At 31.6% G+C, this 23224-nt stretch overlaps 1 protein-coding gene across 1 annotated transcript in view; it reads right to left on the reverse strand.

Annotated features, from left to right (window-relative positions):
- Positions 1 to 1070: 1070 nt before the first annotated feature.
- LOC142224223 (uncharacterized) overlaps positions 1071 to 23224 on the reverse strand; it is a 79802-nt gene continuing 57648 nt past the window's right edge. Inside the window, exon 2 of the transcript XR_012719077.1 lies at positions 1071 to 1172. The gene's annotated coding sequence lies outside the window, so the exon portion shown is untranslated. The remainder of the gene's footprint in view (positions 1173 to 23224) is intronic.

Below are 23224 nucleotides of genomic sequence, written 5' to 3' on the forward strand. Positions count from 1 at the left end.
AAGGCGATTGGACTTAAATTGCGACCTAGACTTTGATCACAAAAATGTGTTCACAGACAGACGGACGGACGGACGGACAGACGGACATGGTTATGCCGACTCAGGGGCCCACCCTGAGCATTATTGCCAAAGACACCATGTGTCTATCTCGTCTCCTTCTGGGTATTACAAACATATGCACTAGTTTATAATACCCTGTTCCACAGGGTATGGCGCAGGGTATAAAAAAAGCATACTCGGTTCCAAAGATTTTGTCTTTACTTTAAAAAATTTGGTATTGATTCCGAGCCAAAGAAGCGGAGAATACAAGTAAGGATACTTTTAAGACACAATTTTCTTTTAAATTTAGGTTTTGTGTACTTGCTTCTAGGAAGCAAATTTTAATTTTTCGCTTTATCTGCTTTTTTTCTTCATATGCTATCCTTATCCTTTTCCGTCCTTTAAAAACGAGTTAACGGCAACATTATTTTTGAAATTAGGAATCGACTTCCAGTAGAAATTATGCTATGTTTGAAGTAAAAAACTTCTTTAAAATAAAGTTTTGAAAAACATGTCCTATATTTGAACGATTTTTTGCTTTGTAGTCAAGATGCAATAAGACAACAAATTTAAAGACAATTTCATTAAATTTAAAGAATTTTTCTGAATTATTAAAGTCAAGTTGACCTTAGCCTATAATTTTTTTCTTTCATGTTAAGATACCCATTTTTAAGTCAAATCACTTAATTATAAGGACAATACGACTTCATTGAAAAGTTTATCGACTTTTGGACAAGGAAAATAACTTTATTTTATTTTATGCTAAGCAAAATTTGTATTCGTATTTTAAAGACATGAAATCTTTGACCTAACGACAATATTTTTTTCAGTGTAATAGATAATCCAACTATGGTTATTAAAAGCTCATTGTACAATTGTTTCCTTTAACATATTTGCTTATTGAAGAAATAAAACTACTTAAGAGAAACATGCATGATTTAATATAAAAGATTAAAATATATGATCTATTGTATATATGAATACATTCAATTTCCATAAATGTTCAACAAATCTTTATTTTATTTTATTTTTTTTTTGCAAAGTAACTAACTTGCTTTGTAGACTTCCTTTAAAAAGTATATATTGTCGAGTAAAATCTTTCTATCATCCCTATTCTGCACCACTCTGGTCACCTAGAAAATAGGGATACAATATATTTTATAAGAGCTTTCGGCAAGTTTCTTGTTTCTTGTTAATATGAATTTTTTATTAAGATATGTTTCTATGTTACAAATATATGAACATTTTTCTATTGTAAATTCCTTCAAACAGGGTGGGACAGTAAATAAGTAAATGAGAAATGTCGTGTTAGAGTGATCGCATTTTTATACCCTAAACCACATAGTTGTCAGGGTATAATAACTTTGATTTTGCAAAAATTGTGTCTACAAGAAATATTGATTTTAGATTCCATAAAATATATACGAGGGTGGTTCGGAAACTTCTTAGCCTATCAATGAAAGAGAATAGTTAGTTTTTCAAAAATATTTTTATTTTTCAATATAATCTCCTGAAACTTAGTCCAACGCTTTTCTAGCAAGTCTATCCCTTGATTAAAACAGTTTTCCTCAAGGTCTTCAAAATAGTGGTTTACAACTGTAATTGCATCTTTAACATATTTGAGGTAAAACGCTTGCCAGCAACGATTTTTTTAGATTTGGGAACAAGTAAAAGTCACTGGGAGTTAAATCAAGAGAATAAGGTGGGTGGTCAAGCAACTCGTACTTTAATTCGTTGATTTTAGTCATTGTTAAACACTCTTGTGCGCTGGTGTGATGTCTTGATGAATTTCTTTTGTTATAAGCCAGGACGTTTTTCTCGAATTTGTACATTTAATTGATCCAAAAGTTTGCAATAGTACTTTGAATTTATTGTTTTACACTTTTGCAGATAGTCAATCAATAAAATATCTTTGAAGTCCCAAAAAAACCGTTGACATAACCTTACCAGCCGATTGAATTGTTTTTGCCTTCTTTGGGGCACTTCCTCCAGCTTCAGTCCATTGTTTGGATTGTTCTTTTGTCTCTGGAGTATAGCGGTGGATCCATGTCTCGTCAACAGTTATGAAACGACGCTTAAAATCCATTTCATTTCGCTTAAAACGATCCAAACAAGCTTGAGAAATGTTCATTTTTGTGCGTTTTGATCGACTTCATGCAAAATTAAATGGACCCGATCATTTGAGATGCTCATGATATTAGCAATTTCACGCACTTTTATTCGTCGATCATTTAATACCATATCATGCACTTTGGCTACAATTTCTGTTGTTGTTGCTGTTGTTGGACGTCTACTACGTGGTTCAACTTCAATGCTTGTACGACCACGTTTAAATTCAGCAAACCAATTTTTTACTGTTGCATATGAAGGAGCACATTCACCATATCATTATGAATTTCTTGTCCCGATAAACATTTTTTATGTACATATTTAATGACAGCACGCATTTATAATTTTTCCATTGTAAAAAAATTGGGGATGTGTCTTTTTTGAACACCTATTTCTATATGAAGGAGTTGCCAGAACGAAACAAAATTTAACATGTGCTCATAACAGAGATAGAAGTTTTCAAAACACTTGCCGATTTTCACAAATTTTGGTACATTACCCATACTAATTGAGCGATTTCCTCTTTCTATAACATAAACCACATAGTGGTCCGTATTTAGTGTTCGCAGGATTCCCGCCGCATTTATTAACGATTTTGATGAAATTTGGTACACGGCAAAAATGGGAATTAATTGAAAAATGAAATTTAGGAGAACCGAAAAAATTTTTATAGTCGGTAAAAGTACACAAAATTCCACATCACTAGCGCAAAAATTGTGTCTTTGACAAGTACCGTTGTGTCACTATATATGTTTGAAGTTGGAGCTATTTTACGTTTTCCTTGCGTGCGATATAAATGTAAATTATTGGTGTCTTAAAAATTAGTTTTGAGTGTTTTCTAAAGCGACAATTAAAAAAATAATAGTGGAACCTTCATCCTCAGGTTAATAAGATTATTTTTGTGTTTTTTGTTTTTATATGTGACTTGTGTTATTATTTGAAATTTAGTTTCGCTCGTAAGTCTTTAAATTAGAGGATTTCGAGAAATATGTCGACAAATAGTTGTGAATAAAGCCAAATTAAGTAAAAAAGTTTATGTTTTCTAAAACAATAAACTCTTTTGAAAGCATAGATGCAAAAGTTGTCTGCACTTTTTTGCACATTTTGAAATTAAATGGAAATACATTTTTCAACCCCTGGTACTATATGTCCCCAACCGTGCACAAATATTTATTACTTGGAGCAGAAATAATTAACCACGCTTTACTTCCAATTGGACAGTTGTCGGAAGAAGCGCAAGAAGCTCGAAACAAAGATTTTAAAAATTTTAGAGAGCATTTTTTGCGAAAATGTTCTATGGAAAAATCAAATGAAGAGATATTTAAAAGACTGTTAATTAACATACTTCGGATCCAGTTATATCAGAAATGAGAAATTAAAAGAGAAGAAACCCCACAATTTGCCTATGGAAGCAATTCAAATGTTGATATTTGAGTCAAATCTTGATGGTGATCAAAATGCCAGTGTTGATGATAATGATCCATATAGTAATTTTACTGATGATGATGATTGTGATGATGATGATAATAATTGTTAAGAATCAGATCAAAAAGCAGATATTCATTCTCTTTTTTTTTTTTTGTTGCAAATTAACTAATGGAAAACAAATAAAATGTGGACTAAAAAATATTTAAAATTTGATTGGTTTTATGTTTTTTAGTGAATTTGGCCGAAAAAAGTTAAAACTATAAACAGGGAAAGCTACTTCGAATTAATTCCCGCTTTTGACATCAAAAACCCCACTGTGCGGCGTTTTTATACTCTCCACCATAGGAATGGGGGGTAAATTAACTTTGTCATTCCGTATATTCTGGGTCGTGGTGAAATTCTGAGTCGATCTAAGCATGTTCGTCCGTCCGTCTTTTGAAATCACGCTAACTTTCGAAAGAAACAATCTATCGAATTGAAACTTGGCACAAGTACTTGTTATTGATGTAGGTCGGATGGTATATCAAATGGGTATATCGGTCCACTTTTACGTATAGCCCCATATAAACGGACCCCCAGATTTGGCTTGCGGAGCCACTAAGAGAAGCATATTGCATCCGATCCGGCTGAAATTTGGTGCATGGTGTTGGTATATGGTCTCTAACAACCCCATATGAACCGATCCCCCGATTTGGCTTGCGGAGCCTCAAAGAAAAGCAAATTTTATCCGATCTTGCTGAAATTTGGTACGTGGTGTTAGTATATGGTCTCTAACATCCATACAAAAATTGGTCCACATCGGTCCATAATTATATATAGCCCCCATATAAACCGATCCCCAGATTTGGTTTCCGGGGCCTCAAAGAGAAGCAAATTTCATCCAATCCTGCTGAAATTTGGTACATTGTGTTGGTATATGTTCTCTAACAACCATGCAAAAATTATTCCACATCGGTCCGTAATTATATATAGCCCCCATATAAACCGATCCCCAGATTTGGCTTGCGGAGCCTCAAAGATAAGCATATTTCATCCGATCCGGCTGAAATTTTGTACATGGTGTTGGTATATGGTCTCTAACAATCATGCAAAAATTGGTCCACATCGGTCCATAATTATATATAACCCCCATATAAACCGATCCCCAGATTTGGCTTGCGGAGCCTCAAAGAGAAGCAAATTTCATCCGATCCGGCTGAAATTTTGTACATGGTGTTGGTATATGGTCCCTAACAACCATGCAAAAATTGGTCCACATCGCTTCATAATTATATATAGCCCCCATATAAACCGATCCCCAGATTTGGCTTGCGAAGTCTCCAAGAGAAGCAATTTTCATCCAAGCCGGTTGTAATTTGGAACATGGTGTTAGTATATGATCTTTAACAACCGTGCCAGAATTGGTCCATATCGGTCCATAATTATATATAGCCCCCATATAAAACGTTCTCCAGATTTGACCTCCGGAGCCTCTTGGAGGAGCAAAATTCATCCGATACGGTTCAAATTAGGAACGTGGTGTTAGTATATGGTCGCTAACAACCATACCAAAATTGGTCCAATCACACAAAAATTGGTCCATATCGGTTCATAATAATGGTTGCCACTAGAGCCAAAAAAAAATCTACCAAAAATTTTACTTCTATAGAAAATTTTGTCAAAATTTTATTTCTATAGAAAATTTTGTCAAAATGTTATTTCTATAGAAAATTTTGTCAAAATTTTATTTCTAGAGAAAATTTTGTTAAAATTTTATTCGGTTCATAATAAAATTTTCATTATTTTCAAAATTTTATTTCTATAGAAAATTTTGTAAAAATTTTATTTCTATAGAAAATTTTGTTCAAATTTTATTCGGTTCATAATCATGGTTGCCACTCGAGCCACAAATAATCTACCAAGATTTTATTTCTATAGAAAATTTTGTCAAAAGTTTATTTCTATAGAAAATTTTGTTAAAATTTTATTTCTGTAGAAATTTTTGTCAAATTTTCTTTCTATAGAATATTTTGTCAATATTTTTATTTCTATAGAAAATTTTGTGAAAATTTTATTTCTATAGAAAATTTTGTTAAAATTTTATTTCTGTAGAAAATTTTGTCAAAATTTTATGTCTACTTTGTCAAACTGAATTATATACGCATTGGATCGATCTTTTTTGATTTAATATATACCACGTATGGACTTACATACAATTTAGAAGATGGTGTTAGGAGGTTTTGAGATACCTTGCCATCGGCAAGCGTTACCGCAACTTAAGTAATTCGATTGTGGATGGCAGTGTTTAGAAGAAGTTTCTACGCAATCCATGATGGAGGGTACATAAGCTTCGGCCTGGCCGAACTTACGGCCGTATATACTTGTTTTCTTTTTTATGTATTTTTTATTTTTTGACACAACGGTGATAAAACCCTTATTTAACAACCGATCCAACTCGAAGTTGGCTTACTCTAATCTTGGTTACTTCCATAAATAAAGGGTGATTCTTTTGAGGTTAGGATTTTCATGCATTAGTATTTGACAGATCACGTGGGATTTCAGACATGGTGTCAAAGAGAAAGATGCTCAGTATGCTTTGACATTTCATCATGAATAGACTTACTAACGAGCCACAACGTCGAATTTTCAGTGAATGGGCCCTAGAAAAGTTGGCAGAAAATCCGCTTTTTTATCGACAAATTTTGTTCAGCGATGAGGCTCATTTCTGGTTGAATGGCTACATAAATAAGCAAAATTGCCGCATTTGGAGTGAAGAGCAACCAGAAGCCGTTCAAGAACTGCCCATGCATCCCGAAAAATGCACTGTTTGGTGTGGTTTGTACGCTGGTGGAATCATTGGACCGTATTTTTTCAAAGATGCTGTTGGACGCAACGTTACGGTGAATGGCGATCGCTATCGTTCGATGCTAACAAACTTTTTGTTGCCAAAAATGGAAGAACTGAACTTGGTTGACATGTGGTTTCAACAAGATGGCGCTACATGCCACACAGCTCGCGATTCTATGGCCATTTTGAGGGAAAACTTCGGAGAACAATTCATCTCAAGAAATGGACCGGTAAGTTGGCCACCAAGATCATGCGATTTGACGCCTTTAGACTATTTTTTGTGGGGCTACGTCAAGTCTAAAGTCTACAGAAATAAGCCAGCAACTATTCCAGCTTTGGAAGACAACATTTCCGAAGAAATTCGGGCTATTCCGGCCGAAATGCTCGAAAAAGTTGCCCAAAATTGGACTTTCCGAATGGACCACCTAAGACGCAGCCGCGGTCAACATTTAAATGAAATTATCTTCAAAAAGTAAATGTCATGGACCAATCTAACGTTTCAAATAAAGAACCGATGAGGTTTTGCAAATTTTATGCGTTTTTTTAAAAAAAAAAGTTATCAAGCTCTTAACAAATCACCCTTTATGTACCCCTTAAATTTCTGAAATAAGGATATATGGTGAATTGGTACATTAATTGGTACATTTTTAATCATTTATGGACTCTTTCATAAAATAGATGTACGTTGACGTAATATATTTCTGCGTAAATATTTGTTATTATAAATTATTATCTTTCTAATAATGTGCATGGACTCTTTCATACAATTCATGAAACTTTACATAATATATCCAAAATACTGGTTTTCTCTTAGCGTGAAAGAGCCACAATATAGTGTATACAATACAAGCCATACCATACAAACAATACAAGCATACATTACGAGACAAAAAAGACAAACATAACGTTTTCTAGGTTAACACATGTCTTTCCTGTGTTTGGTTTGTTCAGTCCAGTTTGATTCGCCGTCGTGATCGGAAGATTATTTATTACTGGAAAGCAACTTTAACTACGCTGCAATTGCTCATGTTTATAACTAAATTAAAATAATATAAAATTATGTTTTCTTGCTTGCTGGGCTTTAACGGATTTTTTTAATAAATGGGCCTATTATGTATGCAATTAGGGCAAATGAAATGCAAAAGTTACATTTAATGTATGACGTTCATACATCATTATTACGTAAAAGTACATATTTTTTCAGTATCGAAAAGTATGTATACTTCATTTATAATATAACAAATTTCATTAAAATTATGTATTCATCCGTACTCATTAAAAACCAGTATTTTTTTAAAATTATGAATCGTTTTCATACAATTTATGAATTCAGTGTTTGGAAAATTTTTAAGAACACTATTTATAAAATAAATTTATTTTTTTTTGTGTATGATACCCCAGAAATGATTATGTTTACTAATTCAGTACGGATGGTTTAGGGTATACATATAGTTCACCACTGTGGTATCACAATGGACTGAATAGTCTTAGTGAGCCTGATACCTCGGGCTGCCACATAACCTAACCTAGGGTATAATATAGTCGGCCCGCCAGACTTTCTACTTAACAATATTTTTTTCAGTAAAGTTACCTTATTTTGGCTAACCCTGTCCGACTGCTGAAAAATGTTTTCATGTACTCGATATTCTTCTGGAAAATTATGTTAGAATAACAAAAGCGAAGAATAATCCTAAAAAGGAAGAATAATAAAACACCATCTTTCTTCCTTCATACAATAAAAACCGGTTAGTAGTGAGTCTAAGGAGTAGAGATGAATGCAGCCTTAAGCCATTGCCATTGCCTTTATATGAAGAATCCTTTATTATTCTCTTTGTTGTCTAAAAATACTGCTGCTGCTGAAACAGAAAACGAAATAAAAAGTCCTAAAAGAAAACTGCATATTCATCTGAATATTTCGTATAAACATATTCGCCACTTTAGCCCTGCTGTTGGTGGCGATCACAGAAGATGATGATAAATTTCATGTTATGACTCAATTCTTTAGGATAAGGTAGCAGGAAGTGTACTTGGAATCATGTAAAAATATTCCTTAACTTCCTTTAAGTTTCCTTTTGTTCCATGCCACAGAGTATAAAATAAGAATTGTGGTTGTTCATTACAAGCAATGAATTACTTAGGTTTCTCGAGTGTTACCATGCAACCTCTACCACCATGAATCTCCTCCAGTGCTAAGGCAACACAATAGCCATCCAAAGTTCATGAAAACAAAGTTATGTTAGGAAGTACATTTGCAAATTGTTAAGGCATACAAGTGAATTTGGAAAATATATGGTCAGAGGGTCTATGGCGAAGTAATTTATTTCATTATTTAAACTGAATCTGTAGAAGCTTGATAATAATGTTTGAGTAGTTAATTATCCAAACATCAAATATATAAGAATCGAAAATTATTTTACATTGTTATATCTTTTTTTGATTAGATAGCAGTATAAACAAAACGTTCTAAGGCGGAGCTTTATTGAAAAGACAATTAATGTATCTAAAGCATAAAGACATACATATTCGAAACTATTATTATTAAAATTTTAAATAATGTTATATTTTTATTTATTTTTTTTAATAAAGCAATTACAAAAGCTAGAAAAACTGAAAACAAAGTACTGAGTATACAGGGTGTGTGACATTTAATGCAACAAACTAAAGCGCTATACTTTTTTAGTTTCGTTTTACTGCTTAAAAGCAAAAAAAAAAAAATAGGAAATAACATCAAGTTTTTAAAGTTCAAGAAGATTCCGAAGAAAAATACAAATAAAAATACATATAGATCCCTAGCTAGCAAAGAACATAAAAACTATTGTTTTTAAAACAATTTAGAGTTGCTCGAATTGGCTAACTTTAGGGCGAATTATGGGTTTCAAATCGCCGACAAGGTCACTGCACGTTGCACGAAACGGTATTTTGGTCCATCCCTGGCGTAGCGTCATCTTCAGATTATCGACATTTTGACATTTTTAGTGCGAAACCTACATTCCAAAATATCTCAGGTGCAAAAGTCCCATGGTTTGAGATCCAGAAATTTTGGTGACCATTGTGCGGATTGTGGAAATGAGGCGAGGAACCTCCTGTCCCGTTAGAACGTTCATGGTCGGGGGCCGATATGTTAGTTTGATCAATACAAGCAGAAAATTCTATCGTCTATATAAATAAAATTTTGAAAAAATTTTCTGTAGAAATAAAATTTTGACAAAATATTTCTGTAGAAAATTTTGTCAAAATTGTATAACTTTGACAAAATGTTCTGTAGAAACAAAATTTGATAAAATTTCCTATAGAAATAAAATTTTGGCAACATTTTCTATAAAAAATAAAATTTTGACAAAATTTTCTATAGAAAAAAAAAAATGTTGACAAAATTTCCTATAAAAATAAGATATTGACAAAATTTTCTATAGAAATAAAATTTCGACAAAATTTGCGATAGAAATAAAATTTTGACAAAATTTTCCATAGAAATAAAATTTTGACAAAATTTTCTATAGAAATAAAATTTCGACAACATTTTTTATAGAAATAAAATTTTGACAAAATTTTCTCTAGAAATAAAATTTTGACAAAATTTTCTATATAAATAAAATTTTGAAAAAATTTTCTGTAGAAATAAAATTTTGACAAAATATTTCTGTAGAAAATTTTGTCAAAATTGTATAACTTTGACAAAATGTTCTGTAGAAACAAAATTTGATAAAATTTCCTATAGAAATAAAATTTTGGCAACATTTTCTATAAAAAATAAAATTTTGACAAAATTTTCTATAGAAAAAAAATGTTGACAAAATTTCCTATAAAAATAAGATATTGACAAAATTTTCTATAGAAATAAAATTTCGACAAAATTTGCAATAGAAATAAAATTTTGACAAAATTTTCCATAGAAATAAAATTTTGACAAAATTTTCTATAGAAATAAAATTTCGACAAAATTTTTTATAGAAATAAAATTTTGACAAAATTTTCTCTAGAAATAAAATTTTGACAAAATTTTCTATAGAAATAACATTTTGACAAAATTTTCTATAGAAATAAAATTTTGACAAAATTTTCTAAAGAAATAAATTTTTGACAAAATTTTCTAAAAAAAATAAAATTTTGACACATTTTCTAAGAAAATAAAATTATGACAAAATTTTCTATAAAAATCAGATATTGACAAAATTTTCTATAGAAATAATAGTTTGACAAAATTTTCTAAAAAATAAAACTTTCTAAAAATTTTCTAAAAAAAAAATTGACAAAATTTTCTATAGAAATAATAGTTTGACAAAATTTTCTATAGAAATAATAGTTTGACAAAATTTTGACAAAATTTTCTATATAAATAAAATTTTGACAAAATTTTCTATAGAAATAAAATTTTGACAAAATTTTTTATAGAAAAAAAATTTTGACAAAATTTTCTATAGAAATAAATTTTTGAGAAAATTTTTTACAGAAAAAACTTTTGACAAAATTTTTTATAAAAATTAGATATTGACAAAATGTTCAATAGAAATAATAGTTTTACAAAATTTTTCTAAAAAAATAAATTTTTCTAAAAGTATAAAATTTTGATAAACTTTTCTATAGAAATAATAGTTTGACAAAATTTTTTATAGAAATAAAATTTTGACAAAATTTTCTATGGAAATAAAAGTTTGATAAAATTTGTACAGAAATAAACTTTTGACAAAATTTTCTATAAAAATAAGATATTGACAAAATTTTCTATAGAAATAATAGTTTGACAAAATTTTTCTAAAAAAATTAAATTTTCTATCAATATAAAATTTTGATAAAATTTTCTATAGAAATAATAGTTTGACCAAATTTTCTATAAATATAAAATGTTGACAAAATTCTATAGAAATAATATTTTGACAAAATTTTCTATAGAAATAAAATTTTGACAACATTTTCTATAGAAATAAAAATTTGACAAAATTTTCTATAGAAATAAAATGTTGACTAAATTTTCTATAGAAATAAAATTTTGACAAATTTTTCTAAAGAACTAAAATTTGGACAAAATTTTCTATAGAAGTAAAATTTGGTCAAAATTTTCTATTGAATTAAAATTTGGACAAAATTTTCAATAGAAATTATAGTTTGACAAATTTTTCTATAGAAATATACTTTTGGCAAAATTTCCTATAAAAATAAGATAATGACAAAATTTTCTATAGAAATAAAATTTTGACAAAATTTTCTATAGAAATAAAATTATGACAAAATTTTCTATAAAAATAAATTTTTGAAAATATTTTCTATAACAGTGAAATTTTGAAAAAAATTCGTCAGAAATAAAATTTTGACAAAATTTTTTATAGAAATAACATTTTTCCAATTAAAAACTGGCGATGCTCGAGTTGTCGAAGTTTAGAAAAAAAGCTGACATAAGTGAATTATATCTTAGGGGGTTACTTTGAAGGTGACACGATTGTTATAGATGAATAAATAAATAAAGAACGGTTATATTTTATCAGGCCCAAGTACACTTGTTAAACCCTAAACCACATAATGGTCAGAGCATAATGTCTTTGATCTGTAAAAAGCATGCCTAACAGAAGTAGCGATTGTAGACCCCATAAAATATATACCGATGGACTCGACATCACCTGACTAGCTCTTCGTATCCGTCCGTCTGTTTATGTAGTTGTAGTTCACTGGATTATGGTCGCCATTCTAAGTCTATCAGGTTGGCTGATAAGTCCCTGTCTGGAACATAGATGGCGTCGCTAGTATTAAATGCATATTATTTTTATATAGTACCAACCTTCAAATGATTCGTGTCAAAATTTGACGTCTGTAAGTCAATTAGTTTGTGAGATAGTGTGCCTTTTGTGAAGCAACTTTTGTTATTGTGAAAAAATGGAAAAAATGTTTTGATAAAATACTGTTTTTTGAAGGGAAAAAATACGGTGGAAGCAAAAACTTGGCTTGATAATGAGTTTCCGGACTCTGCCCTAGGGAAATCAACAATAATTGATTGGTATGCAAAATTCATGAGCACGGAGGACGGTGAACGTTGAACGCAGTGGACGCCCGAAAGAGGTGGTTGCCGACGAAAACATCAAAAAAATCCACAAAATGATTTTGAATGACCGTAAAATGAAGTTGATCGAGATAGCAGAGGCCTTAGAGATATCAAAGGAACGTGTTGGTCATATCATTCATCAATATTTGGATATGCGGAAGCTCTGTGCAAAATGGCTGCCGCGCGAGCTCACATTTGACCAAAAACAACAACGTAGTGATGATTCTGAGCGGTGTTTGCAGCTGTTAACTCGTAATACACCCGAGTTTTTCCGTCGATAAGTGACAATGGATGATGACAATGGCTCTATCACTACACTCTTGAGTCCAATCGACAGTCGGCTGAGTGGACAGCGACTGGTGAACCGTCTCCGAAGCGTGGAAAGACTCAAAAGTCCGCTGGCAAAGTAATGGCCTCTGTTTTTTGGGATGCGCATGGAATAATTTTTATCGATTATCTAGAAAAGGGAAAAACCATAAACAGTGACTATTATATGGCATTATTGGAGCGTTTGAAGGTCGAAATCGCGGCTAAACGGCCCCATATGAAGAAGAAAAAGGTGTTGTTTCACCAAGATAACGCACCATGCCACAAGTCATTGAGAACAATGGCAAAAATTCATGAATTGGGCTTCGAATTGCTTCCCCACCCACCGTATTCTCCAGATCTGGCCCCCGGCGACTTTTTCTTGTTCTCAGACCTCAAAATGATGCTCGCAGCGAAAAAATTTGGCTGCAATGAAGAGGTGATCGCCGAAACTGAGGCCTATTTTGAGGCAAAACCGAAGCAGTACTACCAAAATGGTATCAAAAAATTGGAAGGCCGTTATAATCGTTGTATCGCTCTTGAAGGGAACTATGTTGAATAATAAAAACGAATTTTGAAAAAAATGTGTTTTTCTTTGTTTGACCGGGGACTTATCAGCCAACCTGTTATTTTATGAAATTTGGTGCAGGGTGCTTTCTGGCACTAGGAAGAACGCTTCAATAGCGGATCCAATTAAGATATAGTCCCCATATGTGCATCGGTCGAGTTTAACAAAGGGGGTTACGTTGCGCTTATTTAATAACGCATACTAATTTTTATAGTACCCTTCCCTACAAAATCGAAATCGGTGCATATTTAGATATAGGTACCATATATATGTATCGCCCGAATTTCTCAAATTATAACCTAATGCATTAAATTTTGCATGGGGTTATCTTCTATAGTTCTTAATAAACCTGCAAAAAATCAATCAAAGCGGTTCTAACTTAAAGGGAGATATGGTCAAAATTTGGTCAATATAAACTTGACGTATTTCTTTCAATTTTGCATTTAAAAAACCTGAACACACCTCATTTTGAAGGAGTGTGTGTGTAGAATGGTGCACCTATTTTGATTTTGGAATCCACTCTTCAGTTGTCAAAATGCCGTCCAAGCAAGAAGAGCAGCGTATCAAAATTTTGCTCGCGTATCGCGAAAATCCGAGCTACTCGCATGCAAAGCTGGCAAAATCGCTAAAAGTTGCCAAATTAACCGTTACAAATGTAATTAAAGTGTTTTGGGAACGTTTGTCGACAGCCAGGAAGTCCGGATCGAGGGGAAATCGAAAACCGGAAGCCGCTGAGACGACAAAGAGAGTTGCCGGTAGTTTCAAGCGAAACCCTACCCTCTCTCTCCGAGATGCCGCAAATAAGCTGGGTGTATCGTCTACAACCGTGCATCGAGCCAAAAAACGAGCCGGACTATCGACTTACAAGAAGGTAGTGACTCCCAATCGCGATGAAAAACAAAATACGACGGCCAAAGCGCGATCCCGGAGGCTGTACACGACGATGCTGACGAAGTTTGACTGCGTGGTAATGGACGACGAAACCTACGTCAAAGCCGACTACAAGCAGCTTCCGGGACATGAGGTTTATACGGCAAAAGGAAGGGGAAAGGTAGCAGATATTTTCAAGCACATAAAACTGTCAAAGTTCGCAAAGAAATATCTGGTTTGGCAAGCCATCTGTACCTGTGGCTTGAAAAGCAGCATTTTCATAGCTTCCGGGACTGTCAACCAAGAAATTTACGTGAAAGAGTGTTTGAATAAACGTCTGCTGCCTTTCCTGAAGAAACACGATTGTTCCGTACTGTTTTGGCCGGATTTGGCATCTTGCCATTACGGTAAAAAGGCCATGGAGTGGTATGCCGCCAACAATATGCAGGTGGTTCCCAAGGACAAGAACCCTCCCAACACGCCAGAGCTCCGCCCAATTGAGAATTACTGGGCTATTGTGAAGCGGAACCTAAAGAAGACAAAAAAAAAAAACTGCTAAGGACGAGCAGCAGTTCAAGGCAAACTGGCTTTCTGCGGCGAAGAAGGTGGACAAGGTGGCTGTACAAAATCTGATGGCAGGTGTCAAGCGTGAGGTCCGGCAATTCGGATTTGGAAAAGCGAAAGCCTAACTGAATATTTTTCCTGAATTTTATACTAATTGAACTTGAAAAAGAAATTTAATTTGATTTTTTAAATAAACGATTTCACCGATTTACACGCGTTTTCCCTGGACCAAATTTTGACCGTATCACCCTTTAGATATAGCTCTCATATATGTATGTAGGAACTTTAATGTTAAAACTTGGCACAGGTTTTTTCATTCAATTTGTCTAAAATTTCAGGATCTGAGATGTGGCTTAACATCTTCCAATCGTGGGCTATTTTATCAGTTGTTGATATAGTTTTTTCCCATTAATTCACAATTTTCACCAGTCTCAACAATATTTTTACCATAACTTTATCATAGGCCAGAAAAATAGCCATGATTTAATTTTGAATCCGAAAATGTTCGGTTGTTTATGGTTGGCTCAGATATTTTTCTATGATTCCCCGAAATTTTGTCGGTGGTGACCAGAACCAGGCCAACCCAATATACCTCTCTGGTTTAAGTTAAAACATAGTCAGTTGCACTCGCCTTTACCTTTTGCTTAATGGTTCTTTCTTCTTTGTTGAAGCATTTGTGTAAAACTCATTTCCTTGATTTAAAATCAAATACCCGAAAATGCATCCAACTTTCTCGCAGAATGAATAAAATCTTTTCCCATCGTCGCTTATTTCATGATTTTTGTCAATTGAGAATTTCTTTTGAAATTGGATAAAAGTGGAATTTCTATTCATTCGCCATCATTTGTCATAAACAGAAGCATGGCTTAGAAGTAGAAAGAGATTTTCAAATGAAAGTGGTTAGCAACATCCCAAATAAGGCGACACGGAGCAAATGCATTACAAGACTTACTATGCCACAAAATGTTTTTTTTTTTTTATTTTGCTTTATTTTTTGCATATTCCGCCAAAGCTTTTGCAAAGGATTGCAATTTTTATTTTCCTTTGCAAGTTTTAAGATTATTTGTGAATTCAGTTTTCCGCTTTCAAGGTATTTACTTCGTTATAAATATTTTTGTGTTACATTTTTTGCGTACATTTTCCACCCTATCATACTTTTATATTGGCAAAGCGGAAGGAAATCAAGCGAACATAAGAATCTGCACAGCTACAAGAAAATTTTCCTTGGATTTGCAACTAAAGTTTATACAAAAATCGTTTCCCTATGCAACCAAAAAGAAATAAAAAAACATAACCAATTTATTTTAGATATTTGTTGTTACTGTACTTGTTATTTTCCTATAGAATATCCATAATTTTTATAGTAATAACTTGGCTAAAACTAGGATTCGTGGTGTGCTAGAGTGGAAAAAGTAGGAAAATTTCCTTAAACTAAATGTAATGAAATTTTAATGGCAAATTCAAATAAACGTTCTCCTTTGCATTTCAAATGCTTCATGCACAAGAACAAAAAATTTCCTAAGAACCAATGTTCTTTGCATCCAATGCAGAAACCAAAACAACAAAAATCCTAAAGCAATATTGGATGCTTCATTGATGTTAAGGTAGATGACGCCCTAAAGTATACTTCATATATTTTGTTTATTGCTTGACATTATTCAAAGTTCATTGAGTATGAAAAATTGAAATTTCTCTTCATAAATGGGGCTAGGGGGAGCCTGTAAAACAAGTTCATACTAAAGTATAAAAATGTATAAATGGTCAATTCAAATCAAATGAAGCTAAACCGAACGAAAATAATTTTCGACACATTGAAAAACATTTATTAGACAAAATTATAATTTTTCACTTATTATAGAAAATTTCGTAGCTTGAAGGAAAACCAAGTATATACGGCCGTAAGTTCGGCTAGGCCGAATCTTATGTACCCTCCACCATGGATTGCGTAGAAACTTCTACGTAAGACTGTCATCCACAATTGAATTACTTGGGTTGTGGTATTTGAAAACTTCTTAACACGGTTTTCTAAATTGTGAGTTAGCCCATACGTGGTATATATTAGACAAAAAAGTTATGTATAGGTAAGTCTACAAATAAATACGAATCGATATGGACTTTTGGACGGTACGTAGAGAGCCAGAATTGAAATATGGGGGTCGCTTATATGGGGGCCTATATACAATTATGAACTTGATATGGACCAATTTTTGTGTGAATGGGGATCGATTTATCTGAGGGCTATATATAACTAACATATAGACCGATATGAACCTAGTTAGGTATGGTTGTTAACGGCCATATACTAGCACAATGTACCAAATTTCAACTGACTCGGATGAAATTTGCTCCTCCAAGAGGCTCCAAAACCAAATCTCGGGATCGGTTTATATGGGGGCTATATATGATTATGGACTGATATGGACCACTTTTGGCATGGCTGTTAAATATCGTATACTACCACCACGTACCAAATTTCAAACAGATCGGATGAATTTGGCTTCTCCAAAAGACACCGGAGGTCAAATCTGGGGATCTGTTTATATGGGGGCTATATATAATTATGGACTGATATGAACCAATTCCTGCGTGGTTGTTGAATACCATATACTAACATCACGTACCAAATTTCAACCGAATCGGATGAATTTTGCTCTTCCAAGGGGCTCCGGAGGTCAAATCTGGTGATCGGTTTATATGGGGGCTATATATAATTATGGACCGATTTCGACCAATTTTTGCATGGGTATTTGAGGCTATATATTAACACCACGGACCAAATTTCAAATGAATCAGATGAATTTTGGTCTTCCAAGAGGCTCCGAAGTTCAAATCTGGTGATCGGTTTATATGGGGGCTATATATAATTATGAACCGATGTGGACCATGGTCATTAGAGACCATATACTGACACCATGTACCAAATTTCAGCCGGATCGGATGAAATTTGCTTCTCTTAGAGGCTCCGCAAGCCAAATCGGGGGATCGGTTTATATGAGGGCTATATATAATTATGGACCGATGTAGACCAATTTTTGCATGGTTGTTAGAGACCATATATTAACACTACGTACCTAATTTCAGCCGGATCGGATGAAATTTGCTTCTCGTAGAGGTTTCGCAAGCCAAATTTTGGGGGTCCGTTTATATGGGGGCTATTCGTAAAAGTATGACCCATTTGCAATACCGTCGGACCTACATCAATAACAACTACTTGTGCCAAGTTTCAAGTCGATAGCTTGTTTCGTTTGGAAGTTAGCGTGATTTCAACAGACGGACAGACGGACGGACATGCTCAGATCGACTCAGAATTTCACCACGACCCGGAATATATATACTTTATGGGGTCTTAGGGCAATATTTCGATGTGTTACAAACGGAATGACAAAGTTAATATACCCCCATCCTATGGTGGAGGGTATAAAATAGAGTTCAAAGTCTTTAGTGCAATGCGAAGTTCAAGATGAGCGCATTGTTAGTAAATTTTACAAATTTTAAAAAATTCTGAAATAAAGGGTGATTTGTTAAGAGCTTGATAACTTTTTTTTTAAAAAAACGCATAAAATTTGCAAAATCTCATCGGTTCTTTATTTGAAACGTTAGATTGGTCCATGACATTTACTTTTTGAAGATAATTTCATTTAAATGTTGACCGCGGCTGCGTCTTAGGTGGTCCATTCGGAAAGTCCAATTTTGGGCAACTTTTTCGAGCATTTCGGCCGGAATAGCCCGGAAATGTTGTCTTCCAAAGCTGGAATAGTTGCTGGCTTATTTCTGTAGACTTTAGACTTGACGTAGCCCCACAAAAAATAGTCTAAAGGCGTCAAATCGCATGATCTTGGTGGCCAACTTACCGGTCCATTTCTTGAGATGAATTGTTCTCCGAAGTTTTCCTTCAAAATGGCCATAGAATCGCGAGCTGTGTGGCATGTAGCGCCATCTTGTTGAAACCACATGTCAACCAAGTTCAGTTCTTCCATTTTTGGCAACAAAAAGTTTGTTAGCATCGAACGATAGCGATCGCCATTCACCGTAACGTTGCGTCCAACAGCATCTTTGAAAAAATACGGTCCAATGATTCCACCAGCGTACAAACCACACCAAACAGTGCATTTTTCGGGATGCATGGGCAGTTCTTGAACGGCTTCTGGTTGCTCTTCACTCCAAATGCGGCAATTTTGCTTATTTACGTAGCCATTCAACCAGAAATGAGCCTCATCGCTGAACAAAATTTGTCGATAAAAAAGCGGATTTTCTGCCACTGATTTTGGTAATAAAATTCAATGATTTGCAAGCGTTGCTCGTTAGTAAGTCTATTCATGATGAAATGTCAAAGCATACTGAGCATCTTTCTCTTTGACACCATGTCTGAAATCCCACGTGATCTGTCAAATACTAATGCATGAAAATCCTAACCTCAAAAGAATCACCCTTTATTATGTGGGAGACAAGAGTATAGTTAAGCATAAATGAATGAGGTATAAATATTTGTGTAAAATTTTTTCCATTGCACGTAAAAAAATATTAAACTCAAGGTAACTTTATCATATATATATATATATATATATATATATATATATATATATATATATATATATATATATATATATATATACAGAAAAAAATATCACCAAAATATTTCCAATTAAAATGTTAATTGAAGTTGAAAATTTTTTCAATTAATAAATTAATTGATACAATTAACTTTTTAATCATGATAGAAACATTAAGTTAATTAAGTCAATGATTGAAATTTTTAAAATGTTTATGTCTCCCTATGCCCTTTTATTTTTATTAAAAAATCAGGAACCTGATATAAATTTCATAACCTCACCCATTTGTCCGTAAAATTTCAGTCGGGGGAGTTTAGTTTTGTTTTCACTGTACTTTAAAAAAAGTCGGGCAAAGGGGTGGCCCCCCTCCCCGACCAAATATCGAAAAATAATGTAGCGGATTTTTGTCTAGATGCCAACCCCAACATTCAATGAAAATTTCATGCAAATCGCATAATTTTGTTCCAAGTTTCAAGAAGTAAGGCAAGGGGGAGGTCCCCCTCCCCGTCCGCATATGAAATCATCAGGTACCCCATATTAATTCCATAACCTCACCGCATGTTCTCTTTAAATCTCAGATAATTTAGAGAATTTTAGTTTTTTCACTGTACTTTAAAAAAGTCGAACAAAGGGGAGGTCCCCCTCCGCCGCCAAATATCGAAATATAAAGTAGCGGATCTTTGTCTAGTTGCCAACCCCAACCTTCAATGAAAATTTCAAGCAAATCGGTTAACTTTGGTCCAATTTTCAAAAAGTCCGACAAAGGGGAGGTCCCCCTCCGCGACCAGGTGTCAAAAAATGAGGTACCCTATTTTCACCACATGAACGTCCCCTATGATCTCTGAAAGTTTAAAGTAAATCGATTCAGCCGTTTCGGAGCCAACTCGGTTCATACAAACAATCAAACAAACAAAGAAATAAAGAAACATAGATTGCATTTTATATATATATATATATATATATATATATATATATATATATATATATATATATATATATATATATATATATATATATATATATATATATATATATATATATATATATATATATATATATATATATATATATATATATATATATATATATATATATATATATATATATATATATATATATATATATATATATATATATATATATATATACATATATATAGATATAACAGTTTGAAGTAATTTTCTAAAGAAATAAAATTTTGACAAAATTTTCTATAAAAATATAAGTTTTACAAAATTTTCTATAGAAATAAAATTGACCAAATATCTATAGAAGTAAAATTTTTCTACAGAAATAAAATGTTAACAAAATTTTCTATAGAAATCATAGTTTGACAACATTTTCTATAGAAATAAAATTGTGACAAAATTTTCTATAGAAATAAAATTTTTACAAAATTTTCTTTAAAATAAAATGTTAATAAAATTTTCTAGAGAACTAAAACTTTGACAAAATTTTTTATAGAAACAAAATTTTTGACAAAATATCTATACAAATAAAATTTTTATAAAGTTTTGACAAAATTTTCGATAGAATTAAAATTTTGACAAAATTTTCTTTAGAAATAAAATTTTTACAAAATGTTCTATAGAAATAAAATTTTGACCAAATTTTCCATGGTAATAAAATGTTGACAAAATTTTATAGAGATATAACATTTTGACTAAATTTTCTATTGAAATAAAATTGTCCCAAAATTTTCTATAGAAATAACATTTTCACAAAATCTTCTATAGAAATAAAATGTTCATAAAATTTTCTATTGAAATAAAATTTTGACAAAGTTTTCTATAGAAATAAAATTTTGACAAAATTTTCTATAGAAATAAAATTTTGACAAAATTTTCTAGAGAACTAAAATTTTGACAAAATTTACAAAATTTTCTATAGAAATAAAATTTTGACAAAATATCTATACAAATAAACTTTTTGTAAAGTTTTCTAAAGAAATAAAATTTTAAAAAATTTTTTATAGAAATAGAATTTCTACAGAAATAAAATTTTGCCAAATCTTTCTATTGAAATAAAATTTTGATAAAAATTTCTATAGGAAAAAAAGTTTGACAAAATATTCTTTAGAAATAAAGCTTTGACAACATTTTCTATAGAAATAAAATGTTTTCTAAAAAAATAAAATTGTGATAAAATTTTCTATTGAAATAAAATTTTGACAGAGTTTTCTATAGAAATAAAATTGTGACAAGATTTTCTATAGAAATACAATTTAGACAAAATTTTCTAGAGAACTGAAATTTTGAAAAAGTTTCTTATAGAATAAATTAAAAAAAAATTATAGAAACAAAATTTTGACAAAATTTCCTATAGATATTAAATTTTGCAAAATATTATCTATAGAAATAAAATCTTGATAAAATTTTCTTTAGACATTAAATTTTGACTGAATCTTCTATAGAAATAAAATTTTGACAAAATTTTCTACAGAAATACAAATTTGGCCAAACTTTCTATAGAAATATATATTTTTTTAATTTTCTATAGAAATATTTTTTTTTAATTCTCTACAGAAATAAAATTTTGACAAAATTTTCCATATAAATAAAATTTTGCAAAATTATCTATAGTAATAGAATTATGACAAAATTTTCTATAAAAGTAAAATATTGACCAAATTGTCAATAGAAATAAAATTTTGACAAAATGTTCGATAGAAATACAATTTTGCAGAAATTTCTCACAGATATAAAATTTTGAAATAATTTTCTAGAGAAATAAAATTTTGACAAAATTTTCCATATAATAAACTTTTCTTACGAAATTATATTTTGCAAAATGTTCTGTTATTTTACTTATTAGTCGAACAAAATTGGACCGATGTGAATTATCGTATTTATTTATGTGTGAAACAGATCTTTCAATTTCACATTGGCATACCGACAAACCTTAGTATGTTAGGGGTCTAAAATATTTCTATATTTAAAATTTAAGGCCAATTGGCTCCTATGTGCAATAAATAAAATTATATCATTATCTATATAAAAGTACCGTCATAATATGGTTCTGGGAAATAAGCCCCCAAGAATTAATTCACCAAAATGGAAATGAAATAATGCCCCAAATGTTGAGGACTAGTTTCATAAGGAAATAAAGCCTCATTTTGAATATGCAATAAAACCCCACTACGATGAATCAAAGCTCCAAGAATCACGGAATAAGGCCCCATGGGGATGTATTTAATTTTCAAAAATTAAAGTCATTCACAATTGAGAAAAATATATTGTATCCATCATGGAGAAAAAATATTGTATAACAACAACTTTAAGCCTGAATTTAGTAAATATTTCATTATTTTAAATATTCATATGTTAATTTGGTTCAGATTTAGATCAAGCCTCCATATATTCGTTTTTCCGGGTTATACAAATATGACCAAAATTCCCACACTTTACACAAAATTCTGTGATGATTTCCCCACATCTTATATCCTCCACACTGTAATGCCAGAATTTCCACAGAACGGGTGAGTTTTAAATAAGGCTCCAAGTCGCCGACTTGACCAAATAATAACAGGAAGTAAGGAAGGATCCCTTAGTTTATGATACTTCTTTCGAAGAACGGATATACTTAACCAAAGACTTTCTACTTCTCAAGTAACTTGATAGAAATGGAACCTACATGAACAGTTTTGAAAGCCTCTCATACACACAAACAATTTTTTCTCTGATTCAATCACCAAATTAATTGATCCAATTAATTTTTTAATTGAAATGTCTTCAATCACGAAAATGATAGTATCAATCACAGTTTTAATTGGGCATTGAAAAAATTCTTGATTAAAAAATTAATTGATTTTTTCAGCAAAATTCAATTAATTTTTTAAATATATATATATATATATATATATATATATATATATATATACAGAAAAAAATATCACCAAAATATTTCCAATTAAAATGTTAATTGAAGTTGAAA

The sequence above is a fragment of the Haematobia irritans genome, chromosome 2 (genome assembly GCF_050003625.1).
Source record: "Haematobia irritans isolate KBUSLIRL chromosome 2, ASM5000362v1, whole genome shotgun sequence".
Taxonomy (NCBI): domain Eukaryota; kingdom Metazoa; phylum Arthropoda; class Insecta; order Diptera; family Muscidae; genus Haematobia; species Haematobia irritans.